Below are 22,314 nucleotides of genomic sequence, written 5' to 3' on the forward strand. Positions count from 1 at the left end.
TTTTTTTTTAAGGAAGGAATAAAGACGAGGAAGGAAGGATCATGAGGCATCTTGGCCAGTCTTGAGTCAAATGAGAGAAATGTGCACAAGTGAGGTAGACAGGGGTCAGGGGGCTGCTATCTCTGTATTTCCAAACTGGAAAAACCTCTGGCGTCTGCCAAGAAGTCAAGAAGTGGTCCTCAGAAAGGAGTTAGGGTCATAGGATGAAAACCATAGGAACACTGAGGCTTCAAAGAAACTAAAAATATCCTCTCTCTGGGGGTGCGGTAAGGCTTGGCTGCATCATTACAGCTACTCCTGACAAAGTCAAGCCATGTTCATCTTAAATGTACCCAACAAACTGTTCTTGGAATCACCAGGACTCAGACCATTCCTACTTTGAGATAAAATGAGCCTCTACAGTCAGAATCCAACCTTTTATTTTTTTTAGTGGGTGCTAAGGAAACACCCATCAGGGGGCAGGCAGGGAGTGAGAGGGACAGGTGACTATCACTGGGTGGGAAGAAGGCCAGTAATGGAATTTAGCCAGGCAGGTGGATAACTCTCCCTCCCTCACTCCATATATTTTCTTCACAGCATTTTCCACTACATGCCCCTGGTATTTATTTATTGTCTTCCTTTCCCCTTAGCATGCCTATTCCACAAGAGCCAGGCCTTTGTCCTATTGACCGCTGTATCCCCTGTCTTAGATCAATGCCTGGCATTTAGTGGATGTGCAAAAATTAGCTGCTAACGAATTAAAAAATATTAAACAATTAGTTGAATCTCTGCAATATGCTGGGCCCTGTCCTTGAGGATGCTACAAGGATAATGGGGGAAATAGGCCTGAACATAAATATACCATAGCTCAACACCTGATTTTTCGGAGGTATATCCAAGGCGCCGCAGGATCCCTGGGGATGAAAACTCCCGGGGAGTAGGGGGGCCTTGGGAAGAAGCCCGTCGTGTGCCAAGAATGCCAGGAGTCAGGCGGAGCGGCAGGAGATGCGGCTGGAGACACAGGATGGAGCTCCTTGACTCTTCGCTTGGTTTCTCGGAATCTTTTCCTGACCTGCGGGACCCTCGCCTCTCTTCGCTTCTGTCTGCGGGATCGCGGTCCAAGCGGAATCCCTCTCTGTCGCGGGACCCCAGCCACATCCTCTCCCACCATGGGAGACGCCAGCCCAGCGTCTGTCAGCCCGCCGGCCAGCTACCTGTGAGACCTCCACCTGCGGGCAGAACCCCCTCCTCGCCCGCGTGCTCCAGGTTCCCGCCCCCTGCCTGCGGAGTGCCGCGTGCAGGACCCCGCCCCGCCCCCTCGGCCCGCAGGACCCCAGCCCCGCCCCGCCCCCGTGGCCCCGCCGCTCAGTCCCGGGGGGCGGGGCCGCGCGCAGCGGCGTCTCCAAGGCGGGGGGCGCGAGGCAGAGGGCGGGGCGGCCCCGGCGCCGGCCAATCATCGCCGCGATCACATCCATGCAAATACGAGCACAATGGAGCGAGCCCATCACTCGCCCCTGCAAGCAAGCTTGAAATGGGCTTCCGACTGAGCGGCAGCCAGGCTGACCAATGACTCTGTGTTTTGGGCCGGCGAAGCCCAATGGCGTGGCAGAGAAGGCGGGCCTGAGCTGGGTTAGGGTGTCCTTGCAGGGTGTCTGAGCTAAACTTCACCAAATAATAGCTGTTTGTATTTTGGCTGCTGCAGGAGCCATTTTAGGTAAGTTCTTCTCTTAACTTTTTATTTTCCTCCCCGGCCTTCGCTGGCCGGCCTTGTCCGCAGGTCCCTGGCCCCGCCCCGCTGGCCGGGCTAGGGTGCCCCTATGAATGGAGCCGGGATGAGGGGCTGCGGCGGCGCCGAGGCCCGGCCGGGGTCCGAGTGGGGCCGGCGGCGGGCGGCCTGGCGGAGGGGAGGCGGCGGCCTGAGGCCTGAGGAGAGGAGCCGGCCTCTGCCGCACGCCGCTCCCGCTCGCGCTCAGGCCGCGCTCGGGCCGGGCGGCCGTCCTTGGGAGTGCGCCGCTGCGGGCGGCGCAGAGGGGCGGGGGTCCGGGCAGCCCCCGGCCCCGAGCCTGGCGGGCGGGGGCGGGGCGTGCGGAGGCCCCCCCCCGGGGCGGGCCGTGGAGGGACCCCCGGGCGGGCGGGCAGGGCAGCGCCGCGCGCCGCGGGGGTGACCGCTATTCCACTGCCGCCCCCGCGGAGAAGTTGCTCTATTGGCGTCCTGCGTCTGTTTGCAGGGGTGGAGGAGGGTGGGCTGGTGCCAGGCTGCTGCTCCGGGAGGGGGCGGGGGCCCCGGCGCGTCCTCGGAGCGCGCTCCCCCTCCGCCCCCTTCTTACGCACTAGCGCGCACTCGCCCCGAAAATTGGAACCCTGGAGGTGTCCAGCAACCCCGCAGCCAAGTTTTGTGCATTATTAGATTGCATGTTTGAGCTTTAAAAAAAAAAAAAAAAAAAAAAAAAGAGGAATCTGTCCCCTTTAGGGTATTTCCTTCACTGTTGAGAAGTAACGGCGTCTTTTGCTCCCAAATTTCCAGAGACATGCTTGTCAGATGTGCAGAGGGTTGGCAGCTACTTGGTTTTTAAAAAGACTCTGTTAGGAAATCCCCTCACTAGTGAGATAATTGAAATTTGAGTTTGTTTTCAGCTTCAGTTTTATTTGATCCAATTAAAAATACATAAGCAGGCACTTATATTTGTGTACATAAAGTATTCCTAGTACCAGTTGTGACTGATATGACTGTGGTTTCGGTAGTGTGGGATCTAATAAGGCAATATAATTCAATTTTCAACTTGTAGGCCCGTGTTCTCCAAATTAGGATTTATGGACCATTAGTAATCTGGCCGAGGTTTCCACTGAATCCTTGGCATCTCCAGGCATCCCTGGAACTGTTGTATGTACCTTCTTCCCCACCCCGTCAGAACTGCTTATTTCTGCTGTAACAGATCCATGAACAGAGAAGATACACATTTAAAAATTTTTGTAATTTTCAGAGTGTGTGCAATACTGCCCGAGATTCAGTTATTGTTTCTCAGATGGCGTATTGGAATACAATCCCATTAGGCCCCAAATTTCGGCATACTTTATGGGGCATGCTTGTGGTACTTAGAAAAGTCCTGGTAGGGACCACAGTTCTATGCTCTCAAGGCTGATTGTGAACTGTCTTTCTTACTGGAGATCTGTAGTTATTGACTGTGCATGGCATGGTAGTTGGTTGATAAGCTGAATTGGTAGATCAAGTTGACAACCTCCGGGAGATAGTTTTTGTGAACTTTGTGGCTCTAGGACAGTACAAAGAAGGTTTGAGATCTATGTATGAAAAATGATTAGGCATGAATATTCAAGTAACATGGTTTATGCCAACCGGAACAGGTGGTTTCATATAAGCAATGCGTGACTGTAACCCAAGGCCTGGGAAAATGGGGAGTGGTAAAATGATTAATTTTGGACTTCTTTTTGTCCCAGGGCAGATCTCCTTGATGAATTATGAAGGATTATTAAAACCTTTTTCTTCATTAATGGACTATTAAGAGTTAACCTTTACAATTTTTTTTTTTCCTTTTTGCTAACTTTGGAATCTCCTTTATAGTAACTAGAATATGATACTGTTCTTGCTGTAGTCTGGTCATGGGCAAAATAAATCTCAGTCTCTTGTGAAGTTAGTTGTGTCTCATCGTGGTATCAGTCTGCCTGGAGTCACATCTTTTATCCTGCAGTTCTTTCTTGCCTTTTTATAGTTAGTTTTTCTGTTATTAACAGTATGCATGGTTTTTCAGTGTGATCACTTATACCACAACTTTTTAATATTCTCTATTTTTATGATTATTGTTATAATTTATTGATATAGTTGGAAGTTCTCTGAACTCATCAGTGTGTTACTTTTTGCCAACCACACAAGAAGTTGAAAGACCAGTTTGGAGTGAAATGGGAGAGCCATAAGTAACACTACTGTATTTCTGGAAGATCCTTTAGCAGTTAGTTTTTTATATTTATGGATTTACTTTTCTTATAACTATTTCAAATACCAAAGATCTCAAGCAGAATCCTGTCTCTTTAGAAACCAGATCTCATTTGTGATTTTTGCCATTATGTTACAGAAAACTTGTCAGAAACAATAGACGCTTGGACCACTGTGTCTTAGAGATCTCTTTGAGTTATAGAAGTTTCAAACAAGTGTTTCGGTTTTCTTGGAAACATGGCTTTGCCCCAAGCAGAGGTTGTGGTTATGTCTTCTTGTGTTAAACCATGAGGAAAAAGGGTTCCTCACTCTCAGGCTTGATTCTCACTGTAGGGGCCTATGTTTTTCAGCTTTCATGGAAAGACTTTGTATTGGTAATGGCTGAATGGAGTTGTACTGGTAATGGCTGGACCCTTTTGAACAGGTTAGAGGGTTCGAGGATTCTACCTGCAAAAAGATTTTTGGTATTTGACAATGACAATATCTAAGTCAACCGAGGAGACTGTGTTTTCACTCCCTTTTATCCCCCCCAGGATAACAAGGTTAGAAATAGTTTTATTTATTTAAAGATTTTATTTTATTTTTAAGATTTTTTTTTTAATGTTTATTTTTGAGAGAGAGAGAGCATAAGTGGAGGAGGGGCAGAGAGAGAGAGGGAGACAGAATCTGAAGCAGGCTTTGTGCTATTGGCATAAAGCCCTACTTGGGGCTCAAACCCACCAACTGTGAGATCATGACCTGAGCTGAAGTTGGACACTCAACTGACTGTGCCACCTAGGCATCCCTAAAGATTTGATTTGATTTAAAAAATGTTTTTAATGTTTATTTTTGAGAGAGACAGAGAACGGGGGAGGGACAGAGAGAGAGGGAGACACAGAATCTGCAACAAGCTCCAGGCTCTGAGCTGTCAGCAGAGAGCCCGATGCAGGGCTCGAACTCACAAACCACAAGATTATGACCTGAAGCTGAAGTCGGATGCTTAACCAACCGAGCCACCCAGGTGCCCCAAGATTTTATTTTTTTAAAGTAATCTACATACCCAGAGTGGGGTTTGAACTCACAACCCTGAGATGAAGAGTCGCATGCCCTACCAATGGAGCCAACCAAGCACCCTGGAAATAGCTTTATTTTTAATAAATATTTAGTGTTTCACTTTATACTTCCATTCCTCATACAAAGCTTTAGTTTAATTCAGATGAAAAGCTGCAGTGAATTCCATGGAATTGCCTGCATTCCCCTGTACCAAGTTATTACATTGAAAACTCTTTGAAATAGATAAAATAATAGGTAGGGCTTAGCTATCTGTTTCCTAGAGAACAGGTTTGGTGTTTTGTGTTATGTTTTTTTGTTTTTTTTTTTTCTTTTTCCCCAATAGAACGTGACATACTTGTGAAGCGTGCAGGAAGCACTAACGTTTGAATACCTGGTGTGTGTTCAGCACTTAGCCAGGCACTGGGGCTGCAGAGATGAAAAAATGTCTCCATTTTCACGGCCATTCCATGAGGATGGACGGAAGCTCAGAAAGATGAAGTAACTTATGAAGCTAGTATATAAAGGCAATAAAACTAGTAAATGTTGGAGCCAGAATTTGAACCCAGATCATCTGGACTCAAAGCACATATTCTTTTCACCAACCAGCCTCTAAAGATTTCTTTAAAAGCTGGAATGTGCTGTCATGTTTTAGTGGTATGGGGCTAAGTCAACTAACAAGTTGTTCTATGCACTCACTCATTTTTACTACTTCATTTCAAGAATGTGTCACTGAAAAAGCAAATTAGAATACAGTAAGGTACCCTTTACCGTCCTTGTCTCCAGAGTGTAGGAGAGGTCCTTGTAGGGCACTTAAGAGTTCACCCTAGCCTAGTACTAATAACCATGAAGTGCAGAGGGAGAATGCAGTCACTTTTTCCTTGCCAAAATGTTCTTTTCTTTAGTTCATTTTGTGGAGGCGTTGATACCCTCTTGAGAAATTCTGTTACTTCCATAAAAGTCCTGAAGGTAGTAAAATGGAGTTATTTTAAAATATCCATCCCTGTTCCCATTTCTGAACTGAATTATTTGCATAAGATCCAGAGAAAAGCATTTCTTTTTGCTTGTAGTACCCCTATTAGTTGGTTTTTATAGTTTGTAATAGTGATTCTTTACATACTCATGTACTTACTGTTTATGTCGTTTGCCGTCGAGACTTTTAGAATCTTTGATAATGTATATGACATAAATAGTTCCTGTTTTGAGGAATCATTTTTTTTCAGTTGATGTACCTTTTCTTTCTATAGTCATAACGAAGGACTTAAATTTTTAGCAAGGAAAAAACCATGATATTTCAATAGATTGCCATGATGCTTTTATCCGCTAGTTATTTCAGAACTTAACCTACTAAGATAGTATATGAAAATTTCAGGAAAATTAGGAAGTAGAATTTTAAGATAACTTCAGGACATGAATTGAAACAAGTTGGATTCGAATTTTCTAAATAAGTAAAGGGAGATTTCTCTTTTTCTACTCCTTTGTTAATTAAAGATTTTTGTAGGGAGTATTCACTGATCTTTTTTATGGATTAAATATATTATTTTATCAGTAAATTTTAAATATATTTAAAAACTTGTTCTACATTATGTGACCAAAGTATTTTATTTTTGGAATCTTTCTCTCTCTATATATATATTTTAAGATTTTTCTTTATTTTGATAGAGAGAGAGAGAGAGTGAGGAAGGAAGGGGCAGAGAGAGAATCCCAAGCAGCCTCCATGCTGCCAGTGCAGAGCCGGATGTGGGGCTCGAACTTACAAGCCATGAGGTCATGACCTGAGCTGAAACCAAGAGTCGGACACTTAACTGACTGAGCCACCCAGGTGCTCAGAAATCTCTATATTTTTTAATTGTAAGATTGTTTTTACATAAAAGGTCAGGCTTCAGGTTAAAAGAAGGTCTAATTACTGTGGTAACCTTGGTCTTTAGTTCCTACCTGTTTAGGTTGAGGCTTTTTGTCCTGGGATTCATGGACCCCTAGAGACTCTTTGGTCTGTGAACTCTCCAAAATAGTATGCAAAATTTTGTTTGTGTGTGCACTTTTATGGGCAGTGAATCCATTCCTTTCATAATTCTTGAAGGCATCTGTGACTCCCACCTTCCCTTCCTGTACCCCCATGTTTTCCCATCCCCCCTTTTCCCCTCTGTCTCTTCCTATCCACATGCAAAAACAATATTAAGGATCATTGATTTAGGTCATTTCAAAACTAGTTGTTTTGTATGAGCAAAATCTTTTCCAGGAGGCTGACTTTGTTGGGCTTTTTTTGCCCTTCAGGAGGTATTGCGATTTCAGTCTGAATTAGTTGGCTTGGGCTTGGTGAAGTACTTCTGAATCACTCCGGGCAGCATCCAGGCAAAGGTTATCCCTGGAATTCTTCCCTGCCTTATTTTTATACTTGGGAAGCTGTTCCACACCCTTTCCCCTGCAGCCTGATAAAAGAGTAAAGGTTCAAGCAGGAGGCGTGAGGGCAATTGCAAAACAGTCTTAGAGGGTCCTTGGCCTCTCTGCTGCAGCCATGTGCCTCTTCAGATGGGACTGGAGGGGTGGCCATGGCAAAAGCTCCTGACATTTTCTTGCTTTGAATACTACTTACTCATTCAGTTACTGCTTCATTCAATATGTTAGGAGGAAAAAGGGGTTAAGAGGAACAATTAAAAAATAACCCCTCCGTTTTCATATTCCCCAGACTTTGTATGTGATACCTTGCAACTTTTCTGTCAATGTTGTTAATTTCAAGTGGAATTTTTCTTAATTTCTGGTTGAACATGTGAGCTTATTTTGCAGATAACATGCATATATGTTGAGTTCTGTTAAACCAGATGTTACTATAGGCAAGAGGATGAAATGTTAAAATTCTCAGAGCCTTATTTTATAATTTGCTTAAGAAAAAATGAAGCAAATTGGTAAAACAATATTTAGAGCGACAACAAAATTCTAAAAGTAGTCTCTAGGAAATGGCCAAACTTGAGAAATTCTGGAAGTTTTCTTAGAAAAGTTCATTTGTTGGGCCAGACCAGAAGTTGACTAGAAGAAAAATCCATTTCTTTGGTTTGATATATATATTGAGGAAAACACCTTAAGCTTGAGGCAGTTCCGTGAAGGGCATTGACTCCTGTGAGGGGATTCTGTTTGATTTGTACCTTCTCTAAGTGTACATGAGTAAAGAAGTTGGCTTGGACTATTTACTTTGGGTTCAAGGAAACCATCAGTATTCTAAGAAATTCTTTGAAGGGTGCCTGGGTGGCTCATTTGCTTAAGCGTTCGACTCTTGATTTTGGCTCAGGTCATGACCTCAGCGTTTGTGGGTTTGAGCCCCACATAAGGCTCTGCGCTGACAGTGCAGAGTCTGCTTGGGATTCTCTCTCTCCCTCTGCCCTTCCCCCTCTCAAAATAAATAAACTTAAAAAAAATTCTTTGAAAGGTTATGTCCAGTAAGCTAGGTCCAAATCATAGATTTTATTTACTGAAAGAAATTTTAAATAATTTAACACAAAGACTTTATTAATGTTCATTTGTATATTTCGGCCTAAACGACTCTTTTAAAGGTAGCAGTCTAAATTCAACTGTAGGTTAGCCTGAAGAAGTCAAGGCATCATCCTTATTGACCATGTGGCAGAATCAGATCACATTATAAACAGTAACACCATCAGATTGCTTTTTTTTTTAAAGTTTATTTATTTTGTGGGGCGCCTGGGTGGCTCGGTCAGTTAAGCGTCTGACTTCGGCTCAGGTCATGATCTCACAGTCCGTGGGTTCGAGCCCTACGTCGGGCTCTGTGCTGACAGCTCAGAGCCTGGAGCCTGCTTCAGATCCTGTGTCTCCCTCTCTCTGTGACCCTCCCCCGTTCATGCTCTGTCTCTCCCTGTCTCAAAAATAAATAAACGTTAAAAAAAAAAATTAAAAAAAAAATAAAGTTTATTTATTTTGCAAGAGAGAAAAATAGAGTATGTGAGTGGGGGAGGGGCAGAGAGGGAGGGAGAGAGAATCCTGAGCAGGCTCAGAGCTGTCAGTGAAGAGCCTGTTGTGGATCTTTGACCCACGAACCCTGAGATCATGACCTAAGCCGAAATCAAGAGTTGTACCCTTAACCTACTGAGCCACACAGGTGCCCCAGATTGCTTCTCTTAGTTAGCCCTTTATAGCATTGTTTTTAAGGGACTCAATATTCTGCTTAATAGAATTAGCATTTTTACCTTGAGTTGTAAAACTATGGTGGGGAAATAATAGAGGATATGAAAGAGATCATTAATGACCAGCTCCCAAAAGATAATTGTAAAAATGTGAAATAAGTTCTTTTAGATCAGAGCTAGATCTAGATCTAGATCAGTGTTAGTCCACAGATCTGTGCAGGTCTATGGGTTGTTTGTTACCTGTCTGTGACCAGGTTAAGTACAGAACTTGAAGCATTTAGATGTTTTTACAACATTTTTTAGAAAAATGATTTGTCTGTTGAGTCTGATAATAAAAAAATGTAAGTTTATAGTAGTCTTTGTTTAAAAAAATTTTTTTCCTGATAATTCATTTTTCTCGTGTTTTATAAAAGAATTAAGTCTATGATAAACTGGGAAAAAACAAAAAGTTCTTAACCATAGGGAGCAGTACTCAAGGTGATAGGTAACATCACCATTCTCTTGCAGCTTGTTTAGAAATGGCCCACATTTTGGGGCCACTTACCAGACTGACTGAAATAAACTACCTGGGGTAGGGACCAAGTAATCTTTGTTTTAACGAGCTGTACTAATGATTTTTGGGCACATTTAAATCTAAGAAACTTTGTTGTAAAATTAAAAAAAAGATACTTTGTGCTAAATCAGCACTGTCCAGTATAAGTTTGTGCTATGATGAAAAATGTCTTATATATGTGAGACCCACTCTTCACGTGGCTTTTGAGCCCTTAAAAGGTGGCTAGTATAACTGAGGCATAGAATTTTACATTTTATTTAATATTGGTTAGTTTAAATAGCCACATACGGCTAGTGGCACTGGCATTTGACAGCACAGGTTTAGATCCTTTAGAGTCCCCCAGTCTTGGCGGGGGGGTGGGGGGGGGGGGCAGAAGTGGATTTTTTCCATTCCTTTAGAAATTAGAATATAGGACAAGACTATCCTTTAGACTTCAAATGAGACTAAGCCAATCGTATAATAAAAGTTGGCACTGTTTGCCCATTTATATTTACCTCTTTTTATCTAAAAGTTGACTTGATGTTAAGAAAATAGTAGGGTCAGAAAATAAATTTAGATCCGTGTCACAAAGGTTTTGAAAACAGCAGGGTAGCTGTTTTAGTGAGGCCTTGTGATCCTTCATGGCTGTGACTAACATGCATAATGTCTTGCAATATGACTTCTTAGGCTTTTTTCTTTCATATAAAGATTTAAGCTTTTAAGTGCAACATTGTAGTTTTCTAGTTCTCATTATAAAGCACCAATTATGGAGAGTTCTCATTACGTTAGACTAGTTAATGGAGATTTTTTTTCATATGGAGAGTATTTTTGGTTACTTAGAGGATAGTTTTTCATTTTATAAAGGTAATCTTTGTTTTTAATAATATCCACCAAGGATCCTTTGAAAGGTTGAACCTTATACTCTGTTCCCTTCCAATACATTTAAAAATTGATTGGTAAAACATTTCCTTTACTCATACAGAGTTGTATATGCTTCTCTGCCTCTTTCTCCATCTACTTGTACTTCATATTTAAACTCCTAAAAGTCAAGGATAGCATTGACTGTAATATATTGATCAGTATCCGTTGCAGTATTGGAGATTGTTTTCTGATTGACAAGTGGAAGGAAACGTAGCTGTAAAAGTAAATGAAGATGCACATGTAGAATCATAGCTTTTTGAAATGCTGTCCACACACAGTGAGTCTTTTCTAATAGGACCATAATTTTATTAAGTATATTTGCCGGGTTTTAGGTTTTCAGGCAGGAGATTGTTAGTCATATAGGCAATGACTTTTGAAGCATAAAAGACAGTAAAGGGTATTCCATGTTGTTGATACACTCAGAGTGTTGATACACTTAGAGTGGGTGGGTTCCTTAAAGATCGTGGATAGGGCTGCAGGAATCACAAAATTGTCAATGCAACAGTGTCAGTTACTTTGTTTATGGCATGAATTAATGTTGTGTTATCTTCCATTGGTGTTCATTAAAAGGCACCATTTCCCATTTTGTTGTAGGGATGGTCTTATATTCTCAGCGAGTGAAGATGTCCTGGTAGGTTGTCTCGGCAGGGGCTTCTGTGTAGCTGAAAATGACACGAGTATCGCTGATTGGTGTGGCTCAACATCTTGTAACATGGTGCTTTGGGCACTTTTGTCTGACTTTCTCCAAAGAGTTTCAAGTTCTTAATCTCTAGGTATATATTTGGACTGCTGCTTTGGAATTGAAAAATCCAGTCTGTTGGTACTGAGATCTGATAGTTGACAGATCTTAAGTTTAAAATGTTCGCAGGTTCTTTGCTTCCAGTTTGTTTCCATCACTGTCACTGGTTCCTAGAGCTGTGACTGGAATGTGGTATGACATGTTACTAAAAGACTGATTTCATAAGCCATGGACAAATACCAGTCTCATTTACACATACTAGTCGTACTCTGCCCACCCTTTTCCACTCTAGCGCAGCACTTCATGCTAGTAGGGCTCTCCCTGGGTGCTCTGACTTGCCCCTGTGCTCACTCTTGAACTAAGCTTTGTTGCTACCATCAGAGCTGTGCTTGTGGAGTTATTTCTAGTTTAAGCTTTATGCATTATCAGGTCTTACATAATTCAGCATCTCAACTAGATTCCTCTAAACCAAAGCCTCTTTCTGGCTTCTCAGGATTGCGGGAGAGTAGTTTTGGAAGGGAGTTTAGAGGCCATCTAGTTCAATTTCATCATCTTATGGATGACAGAATGGACTTCTAGTCATATAAGTATTTTGTGGGGCCATAGAGCTGGTCTACGGCCAAGTCAGGCTTAGAATTCAATTCTCATTTTACTAAATAGGACTCTTTCCCTGACTCTGATGGTGAAGGTCCTGAAACCCCCTGTGGGAGAATTACCTTAAGAACTTATGGGGATAATATGGGGAAGTTGGGTTCTGAGATTAGAAGTGAATTTGTGAAAGGCTGAATAATTTTTTTTAATGTTCTCAAATAAAACAAAGATATCAATGAAACTTTACATGTCTTAAATGAGTAGGAATGAGTGGTACTATTTTGGTAACTCTTGTTTACTATGTCTTATTTACTAGAAACATTTTGGCATGTCCTTTCCTTTTATATCATGGTAAAAGGCTTGTGGTACTATTTTGGTAACTCTTGTTTACTACTTTTTATTTACTAGAAACTTTTTGGCATATCCCTCCAAGATATCATTGTGAAATCCTTTGTAAATTTACCTTTGCTTTATTGCAAATAATGTGAATGATCGTTTTTTCCCCCACATCTGCATATGCATTCAGCTTTTTAATTTAGGATTATTACAATAGGTTTTTCCCAGACCCCTTAATTATTGTGATAATCATAGCAGCTGCCAATCACTGAACGCTTACTGTATGCCAGGTATGGTGCTAGGCTCTTGTGTGGTGTGGTTCTTAGGGCTGTTCACTGATACCCTATTTTTGTTTTTCTTTTGGGTACCTGGTAGAATAGTACTTCTCCATCACCTTGAAGTTGAACATGGCTCTGTGACTTGCTTTGGATATTGAAAGTTGAGTACAAGTGATGTGAGACACTTCTAGGCAAATACCTCTTTTTTTCTGAAAGAAATCTTCAGTGGTTATGTAGTGTAAACAATAAGCCTATGCTTTAAACCACTGAGTTATTTATTTATTAAAAAAATTTTTTTTAACATTTATTTATTTTTGAGAGACAGAGACAGAGCATGAGCGGGGGAGGGGAGGGAGAAGGAAACAGAATCTGAAGCAGGCTCCAGGCTTTGAGCTGTCAGCACAGAGCCTGATATGGGGCTTGAACCCACGGACTGTGAGATCATGACCTGAGCTGAAGTCGGACGCTTAACCAACTGAGCCACCCAGACGCCCCTAAACCACTGAATTTTTTTAAATTTTCTTTTTTGTTTTTTAAAATTTACATCCGAATTAGTTAGCATATAGTGCAAAAATGATTTCAGAAGTAGATTCCTTAGTGCCCCTTACCCATTTAGCCCATCCCCCCTTCCACAGCCCCTCCAGTAACCCTCAGTTTGTTCTCCATATTTATTAGTCTCTTCTTTTTTTTTTTAATTTTTTTTTTAACGTTTATTTATTTTTGAGACAGAGAGAGACAGAGCGTGAACGGGGGAGGGGCAGAGAGAGAGGGAGACACAGAATCGGAAGCAGGCTCCAGGCTCTGAGCCGTCAGCCCAGAGCCCGACGCGGGGCTCAAAATCATGGACCGTGAGATTGTGACCTGAGCCGAAGTCGGACGCTTAACCGACTGAGCCACTCAGGCGCCCCTATGAGTCTCTTCTGTTTTGTCCCCCTCCCTGTTTTTATATTATTTTTGTTTCCCTTCCCTTATGTTCATCTGTTTTGTCTCTTAAAGTCCTCATATGCATGAAGTCGTATGGTATTTGTCTTTCTCTGACTAATTTCACTCAGCATAATACCCTCCAGTTCCATCCATGTAGTTGCAAATGGCAAGATTTCATTCTTTTTGATTGCCAAGTAACACTCCATTGTATATATATACCACATCTTCTTTATCCAATCATCCATCGATGGACATTTAGGCTCTTTCCATACTTTGGCTGTTGTTGATAGTGCTGCTATATACATGGGGGTGCGTGTGTCCCTTTGAAACAGTACACACACCTGTATCCCTTGGATAAATACCTAGTAGTGCAATTGCTGGGTCATAGGGTAGTTCTATTTTAAGTCTTTTTGAGGAACCTCCATTCTGTTTTCCATAGTGGCTGCACCAGCTTGCATTCCCATAAGCCACTGAAGTTTTTAAATGGAGTTTTAATTGCAGCATAAATCAAGCTCATCCTGAATAATGTAAATATACACGTATTACCATCATTGATCTTCATGGCTGAGTACTGATATTGGCCCATTTTACAGTTGAGGAAATGGAGACAAAGGAATTCAGTTTACCTGTGTGGCAGAACTAGTGGCCCAGGCACTTTGAGCCCTTCATTCTTAAGCACTGTTGTTTGCTGCCGTTGATTATGCTATACCAACTCAGTACCCACTATTGTGTATAGAATATGGGTTCTGCCCATGATAATGTCCTGCCAGAGCTTATGTTTACTTCTCTGTTCCATCCCTTCTTACAGATACTCCTGAAGTTCCAGGTCCAAGGGTCTCTTACCAGGATTTACTTTTCTCAGTGTTGCACTACAGAAACCTCCATTCCTTTTCTGTTGTCTGTTATCTACTTTTACTGCCTTCTGGGATTCCATCTTTTGTGTGTTTGAATCCTTGCTCTGCCACTCACTGGCTGTGTGAACCTCCCTGTTCCTCAGTTTCCACATCTGTACAATACATATCTCATTTCGTTGTTTTGAGGATTGAGTTCGTTTACGTAAAGCCTTGGAACAATGCCTGGCACATGTAAGCATAAGTGTTGGATATTATAGTTTCAAAGGATCAGGTATCGCAGGGCCCAGATGAATGGAGATAAGACATTACTGATCTTAATCTTTCTCATATTTAGATATTAAAGGCTTTATGCCACATTTAATTTAATTTTTCCTTTTATTTAACAGGAATTGCTGAACAGCTCTACATGGCACTATGCTCTGGGGGGTGGGGTGGGGAATGACCTAGAGCTTACCCTCAAAGAATTTATAGTATAAAGGGGAACCAAGATATACATAAATACCTGTACGCTGATACTTGTGCTACTGCAAGGTAGCCCATAAAAAGTATCCTTTGGGAGTTCAGAAAAGGGGGAAGTGAGGAATCAGAGAAGACTTTGAGTCGGAGCTTTTATTAGTGTTAGAAGGATACACGGGATTTGGAAGTGGAGACTGGAAGAAATCGCCAGGTGAAAGGAAGCATTAGATCAGAGGCCTGTAATAAACATGTTCATTCAATCAGCAGATATATAGTGAGCATTTACTATGTGCTAGGCATTGATATAAGCCCTGGGGATGCCGCAGTAAACAGAAGGAAGTTCTTGTTCTTGTGGAGCTTGTATTATAGTGAGTGTTTGAATATACAGAACCCTAACGTATCAAGTGGTGGTAAGGACTAGGAAGAGGATTAACGAGACAGATTTCTATAACTAAGAAAAAACATGATTCATTTCTAATATTTTTCTTCGGGTATCTTTTGAGGAAACCCGAAGCTGAGCTAAATGGCTTTTTCATGTGTACCAGGCCATATCTGTGCCGTTTTCCATGCTCATAATTCTCTGCTCTTTGCTCTCAGCCTGTCTAGATAATTTCCTTTCTTTGAAACTTGAGCTCGGGACCCGGAATCTTCATGGGGCCATCCCCCTTGTAAGTGCCAGAAGCACCCTCTTTCCCATCTGCACTTCTGGAGTCAGGTTTGGCCCATGTAACTAATTTGGCATTTCATATTGAACTGCCTTTGTCTTTTCTCAAATTGTTCATTGTTTATCCCACAAGTATGTGATACCCATTCATTTGGTAAACAGTTATTGGACTTGCATTGTGTTTCAGCCATGTCTGGGCACTAGGAACTTGAAGATAAATGCACATGGTCTGTGCCCTTGAGGAATGCACAGTCTGTTAGAAGGGAAAGAAATGTAAACTGCTACTACGAACATCATGATAAATGTCAAATTAGACAATTGGATAAATGTCCAAAGTTTTGTTGGAAGCAAGAAGGGGAGGCAGCCATCTACTCAGGGAAGTTGTTTAAGAGTTTGGAAAGGAGGAAACTTTAAAATTGGTTCTTGAAAGTTGATTTGGATCGCAGAGACTGGAATTGGTGTCTGTGAGTTTGGAAAGCCTTTTATGCATGGACAGTATCCTGTGAGGGGGTGGTGCGGAGTGGGAAGTTCAGTGTAGCTGGAGGAGTAGTGGAGACCTGTGGATTTGTGGTGGGCATGAGGCCTGGAGAAGTAGGTTTGGAGATATAGAAAGGCTTTGAAAATGGGGCACCTGGGTGACTCAGTCGGTTGAGCGTCCAACTTCGGCTCAGGTCATGATCTCGCAGTTGACAAGTTCGAGCCCCGTGTCAGGCTCTGTGCTGATAGCTCGGAGCCTGGAGCCTGCTTTGGATTCTATGCCTCCCTCTCTCTCTGCTCCTCTGCCGCTCATGCTCTGTCTCTCTCTGTCTCAAAAATAAATATAACCATTAAAAAAAAAAAGAATGAAAAAAAAGAAAGGCTTTGAAAATGATGGTAAGGAGTTGAGATTTGTGTGGACAGTGAGGAATCATCAGGTTTTATTGCCGGGGAGTAGATTATATTCTGTACTTGGGCAGTAGAGATCAAGTGGTGCTCAAATTTTGCTGCATGTTACCTGGAGAGCTCTAGAAAATACCAATGCCTAGGCCACACACAATAAAACCCGATTGTCTAGATCCTCGAGGGACCCAGGTGTTGGATTTTTGATAACTTCCCAGGTGATTGCAGTGTGCCACCCAAGTTTGAGAACCTGTGGTTTGAAAGGCCTGATGGCAGTTTAATAAATGAGGAGGCTGTCTGGAAGAGAAGTCTTTGAGGCATTGGGAACGGGGACAAGGGAAGACTGAGCCAACCATTATTTTTCTTCAGTTTCTCTGTTTTCAACAAAATGGTGGCCCCCAGGGGAGCAAAGTCCAGTCTTTGTATGTACTTTGAACTTTTCAGAGATTTGTACATAGTAGATTCTTAATAAACATTTGCCTTGATTAGTTTTCTTTTGTTCAGGTACTCATAGTTGAGTATTCAGGGCATTTTATTTCTTTTGCTTCTTTCCTTTTTGTTATTAAATAGAAATTCCTTTAGGGATGTGAGTGAATGGAAATGAAACCTTTTGGTCTGTTCTACTTCCTCATAGTTCTGATTAAAGATTTAGGAAGTTAAAATTCAGTGATTAAAACAATTAGTCTGCATATGGATTTGGTTTATCCATACTCTCTTTCCTTATTAGTGTGAATAAGTAAGTTTGCCTTTAGGTAATCTCTACATCCAATGTTGGGCTTAAACTCACAACCCTGAGTTCAAGAGTTGCCCCCTCTGCCGACTGAGCCAGCCAGGCACCCCAGTATTCTTAAAGTATTGTTAAGGTTTATCTTCTACAACAACATGTGGAAAGTGAACCTTAACACTAGATTCTGTTAATCTGTGTAACTCAGGAACTTAGCCATGTGGTATAGAGTATATTTGAAATAATTTTTCTTTGCCAAATACACTTATTTCTGAGTGGGGATAATATTTTAAAAAATGCTGTGAATCATTTTTTAAAAATGGTTTCTTTGGGAGAGAGAGCAAATGAGCATGAGTGGGGAAGGGACAGAGAGAGAGGGAGAGAGAATCCCAAGCAGGCTCCACGCTGTCAGTGCAGAGCCTGACATGGGGCATGATGTCATGTGAGATCATGACCTGAGCTGAAATCAAGAGTCCTACACTCACCCGACTGAGCCACTCAGGCGCCCCCACTGTGAATCATTTTTGTGTGAACTCTTCATTCTCTGTTCTAATAGAGGGGAGTCAGAACATACAGGAATTAAAAACTTTTATATAGTCGATGTCATTTATACCTCCCTCCTGACATTTGTGTCTTGAAAAACATCAAACCTATAGAAAGTTATGGGAATGTTACCATTAACACCCATCTCCCCTTTACCTAGATTCACCAATTACTGTTGCCAAATTTTCACTTGCTTGTTTGTCGTGCTCTGTTTTTAGCCATATCCTTTGGGAGTTACTTGCAGACAGACATTATGACACTTCACTCTTAAATACTTTTGCATCTTTATTGTGAGAGAAAGGGTACATAATTATAATTACATCATTCAGGACACTTGACATATAACCAATATATAGTCTGTGTCTAAATCTTACCACTCACCTGTTCTCTAGCTTTTTTATTCCTGTTCTCCAATCCAGTTTGGGACTGTGCATTGTACTAAGTTGTCATGTGTCCTTATATTTCAGTATTGATTAGTGTGATCCAGTAGTTGCAGAATTCAGGAATGGAAGTGAAAGCCTCTGTAAGGGCAGTGAGGCCGAGCTTCTCGTCCTTCTCCCCAGCTGGCCTCCTTCATGCTCTCTCAGCCGGCTGGGAATTGGCCCTCGGAGACGGAAGGCAGAGTTCTGAAGTGGAACCCAGCAGCTAATGCAGACCTGACTGTGCACATCCTCCTGAGGCCAGGAGGGACTTTATCTTGAACAGAGGTAGTTTTCATTTTAGGATCAAAGCCATTCCGGTTGCCCAGGTGCTTAATTAAGAAAATGTAGTTTAAAAAAGAAAAAAAATGTGATAGTGTCAACGGGACTTTGAGAAAAGATTTTCATAGTTGACTGTAAATCATCTGGATGTTAAAAGTTAGTTGTCTTCTGCTCTTTCTTGAGGACCACTGATTATCATGACCTTGTCTTTCTATAATTCATGGGGTCTTCTTTTTCTTTCTTTCTTTTTTTTTTTTTTTAACTAGTAGGCCCTACTGCCCCTGCCCCCTTTAAATATGCCAGTGGTTGTGTGTTTTTGCCTTTTCATTCCTTCTTAGGCAGACTTCTTTCCTGTTGCTTCAACTCTTTATAACCCTGGGATCTCTGTTTCCATCCTCACCATCCTCTGTGTTCCAGACCTTCCTTTCCAGCCACATCTCGGCAGCTGCAGCTGTGTGCTCCACACGCAAAGCTGAGCTCCGTGTCTGTTCGTGTAAGTCGGAGTGCTGGTTTGAATATTGGTTGGAGGATGAGAATGAGGTGGTATTTGATTAGGGAACTAGGAACATTAGGCTCCTGTCCCCTATCAGCCCTTGCCCTCATCTCCCCTTCCCCCAATACCTCAAGGGAAACAGGTGAGCCAAAGGCAAGGCTTTGCTATCACCACCATTTCCTGCTCTGTGTGGAGTCTTGGAAGTTAGGCTTCTTGGAATGAATTCTTTTAAGCCAGTGTTTCTCAACCTTTGTTTTTATTATCACTACCCTAAGAAGCCCTTTTAGACAATTTTTGTTTAGCGTTATTACCCTCCTACCCATGAAATTTTAATACCACGAATATATAGTGTATATGTGTATATACTGTGTGCGTCTGTATCACACATGAACAAGTTAAGATATTCTAACCCTCAAGAACCACTTTTTGTCCCTTTGGAGTGATACTGCTCAATTGAGAATGCTTGTTTTAACCTAGACTGGAGGCAGTCTAATGCCTAGAAACAAAGCAGCTGAAGAGTCCACTTGCTAACTTTCCTGTCTGCAGAGAATTTACTTTAGGCTTGCATCTGACCGCTGTAACTAGTTCTGTGATCTTGCTGTAGCCACAACTCACAGTAATAACAACTGTATATTGTGCCCGATGTACACACACATATGTAATTCAAAGGTTTTAATACTCAGTATTTATTCTTACTACTCATGATGCACTGTATCTACTGTATTAAGAAAATAGTTTTATTAAGATAATTTTCTACTTTAAAGTCACCTGTTTTTATTTGGTAAAGTTTTTAATTTAAAAAGAAGTGCTGGGGGCACCTGAGTGGCAAAGTTGGTTAAGTGTGGACTCTTTTTTTTTAAATTTTTTTTTTAACGTTTATTTATTTTTGAGACAGAGAGAGACAGAGCATGAACGGGGGAGGGGCAGAGAGAGAGGGAGACACAGAATCTGAAGCAGGCTCTAGGCTCTGAGCCATCAGCCCAGAGCCCGATGTGGGGCTCGAACTCACGGACCGCGAGATCGGGACCCAGGTTGAAGTCGGACGCTTAACCGACTGAGCCACCCAGACGCCCCAAGTGTGGACTCTTGATGTCAGCTCAGGTCATGATCTCACAGTTGTGAGGTTGGGCCCTGTGTCAGACTCTGTGCTGAGCATGGAGCCTGCTTAAGATTCTCTCTCTTTCTGCCCCTCCCCCACTGTGTACTGCACTCTAGAAAGAGAGAGAGAGAGAGAGAGAGAAAGAAAGAAAGAGAAAGAAAGAAAGAAAGAAAAAGAAATGCTTGTTGTTACCCACTAAGCATGTTTATTTTATTTTTGAGAAAGTGAGAGAGAGAGAGAGAGAGAGGGAGGGAGGGGCAGAGAGAGGCAGAGACACAGAATCCCAAGCAGGCTCCAGGCTCTGAGCTGTCAGCCCAGAGCCCAATGCAAGACTCGAACTCATGGACTGCAGGATGGTGACCCGAGCCAAAGTCAGTTGCTTAACTGACTGAGTCACCCAGGCCCCCCTATGACACACTGACTTACAGAAGCATGACAGCCAGCAGGAAGAGCAGTGCCTAGGCATAGCGGGTCTAGAGACCACCAAACACCCTCCAGAGAGGCAAGAAGAAAGAGGTGGGCAGAGCCTGAGCTTCTGTACTCACTGTAGTCATTGGATTTTGTTTCAGTAAATGCCCTTGAACTTGATCACACCAGCAGTTTTACTCCTTGGTAGGGAATGAAGCCTGGGGAGCTCATGGCAGGGGAGGGCTGCAGTGAGGTTTTTAAGCCCACAAGTAAAACTGCTCTGGTGGCAGCCAAACAACTTGCCTCCCAGGAAGGTGAAATGAGCGACTTCATTCTTTGATTTGTGGTGCCAGCATCCCCTTGCTCCCCTTGAAAGAAAGAAAGGAAGGAAGAGAGGTTGGGGTGGGGGGATGGAGGCTGGTGGAAGATTGATCTAACATTAGATAGTAGAACCTGAAATTCTTTTTTTTTTAAAGATTTTATTTATTATTATTATTTTTTTAGTGTTTATTTTTGAGAGAGAGAGTGTGTGGGCAGGAGAGAGGGACAGGGAGAGGGAGACACAGAATCTGAAGCAGGCTCCAGGCTCTGAGCCGTCAGCACAGAGTCTGTCGCAGCACTTGAACCGAAGAACCGCGAAGTCATGACTGAGCCAAAGTTGGATGCTCAACCGACTGGGCCACTTAGGTGCCCCAAGCCTGAAATTCTTGAGATCCTCAGTATTTAATGGGTTTATTCATAGGAATATTTGAGAGAGTGACTACAAGCTTCTGTGTATTTGATTAATTTGCTGTCATTAATCTCTTAAAAGAGTGTAGAGCACCGAGGAAATGAAATAGGAAACTACTTAGGTTTTATTAGAACGGAAGAGGAGAGGTGTAAAGAATGAGGTGTAGCTTGCTTTGTCGCAGTGTATTTATTCATGGTCAGAGGGAAGCCCTGCATATAGCTAGAGAGTATCAGCTGTGCAAACATGGACGCCAGTGGTAGAAAGGCCAAGAAAGGAGATTTTGCCCCTCTTTAATTTTGGTCCCAGCACCAGGCAGGGCAGGAATAAAGCTCAGGCCTCCCATCCCATAGCAACAGAATAATTAGAGCAAACTTTGATTGAGTGCTTACTATATGCTAGGTACTAAGCATTTTAGATTTATTCTCTCATTTAATGCTCTCCAACAGTGTGAGGTAATAGGTAACCTGTTACCCCCTCATTTTACTGATGAGGAAACTGAGGCACAGGGAGGTAAAGAAACTAGTTCAGGAGCACATGGTTACTTGTTCTTACATGTAATAGAAATGTGCAGGGCATTGGAGACCCTGCCCTGAAGTGAGTGAACCCACCGCTGCTGGGACCATGTCTTCTGTGCCATACCTCTTTTCAGGAGAATAGCCTACCTGGCACATCCTATGGTCTTCATTAAGTCATTTCATCTTCAGGTTGCCACCTTGAAGTTCACTCTTAGAAGCTGTTGACCACAATACTAAAAATAACATTGTCCTAGAGAATATTTATAGTTTTTTTTCACTCCCTCTTAAGTACAGACTGTGCCTTATCTGGGAAATACCACTTATTTTAGGACTCTAGAGTTGGACATTTAAATGGTAGGGCTTGTCCAGTGGTAGTCCTATTTCAAGTCACTTCAGCAGACCCTTACGTGCTTCCTCTGTGCCCTGCCATGTACTTGGTGCTGGTGCTGGCGGTAATAAATGTGATCACAGTGTAGTAGGGGAGATAGATAAGCCCAGGATTTGAATTGCAGTGAAACTAAGTAAGTAGAACAGAAAAAGGAACATAGAGGATGGTAAGGAGGTTAGGAAGAATTTCCCAGAAGAGTTAACGTCTGACTTGGGCTTCTTAATTTTTTATTTTGTTACAAAAAAGTTTTTTTAAGTTTATTTATTTTGAGAGAATGAGAGAGAGACAGCACAAGCAGGGGAGGGGCAGAGAGGAGGAGAGACAATCTCAAGCAGGCTCTGCACTGGCATCTCAGAGCCTTACGTGGGGCTCAAATTCGCAAACTGAGAGATCATGACCTGAGCCAGGATCAAGAGTCGGATGCTTAACCGACTGTGCTACCCAGGTGCTCGTCT

The 22,314-nt window shown here is 42.4% G+C and overlaps 1 protein-coding gene across 4 annotated transcripts in view; it reads left to right on the forward strand.

Moving 5' to 3' along the window:
- Positions 1 to 1,614: 1,614 nt before the first annotated feature.
- The window catches only part of CHD6 (chromodomain helicase DNA binding protein 6), a 205,853-nt gene continuing 185,153 nt past the window's right edge, over positions 1,615 to 22,314 (forward strand). For all 4 annotated transcript variants that reach the window (XM_042930946.1, XM_042930951.1, XM_042930952.1 and 1 more), the window contains exon 1: positions 1,615 to 1,693. The gene's annotated coding sequence lies outside the window, so the exon portion shown is untranslated. The remainder of the gene's footprint in view (positions 1,694 to 22,314) is intronic.

This window comes from Panthera leo, chromosome A3, assembly GCF_018350215.1.
Source record: "Panthera leo isolate Ple1 chromosome A3, P.leo_Ple1_pat1.1, whole genome shotgun sequence".
In the NCBI taxonomy this organism is placed as follows: domain Eukaryota; kingdom Metazoa; phylum Chordata; class Mammalia; order Carnivora; family Felidae; genus Panthera; species Panthera leo.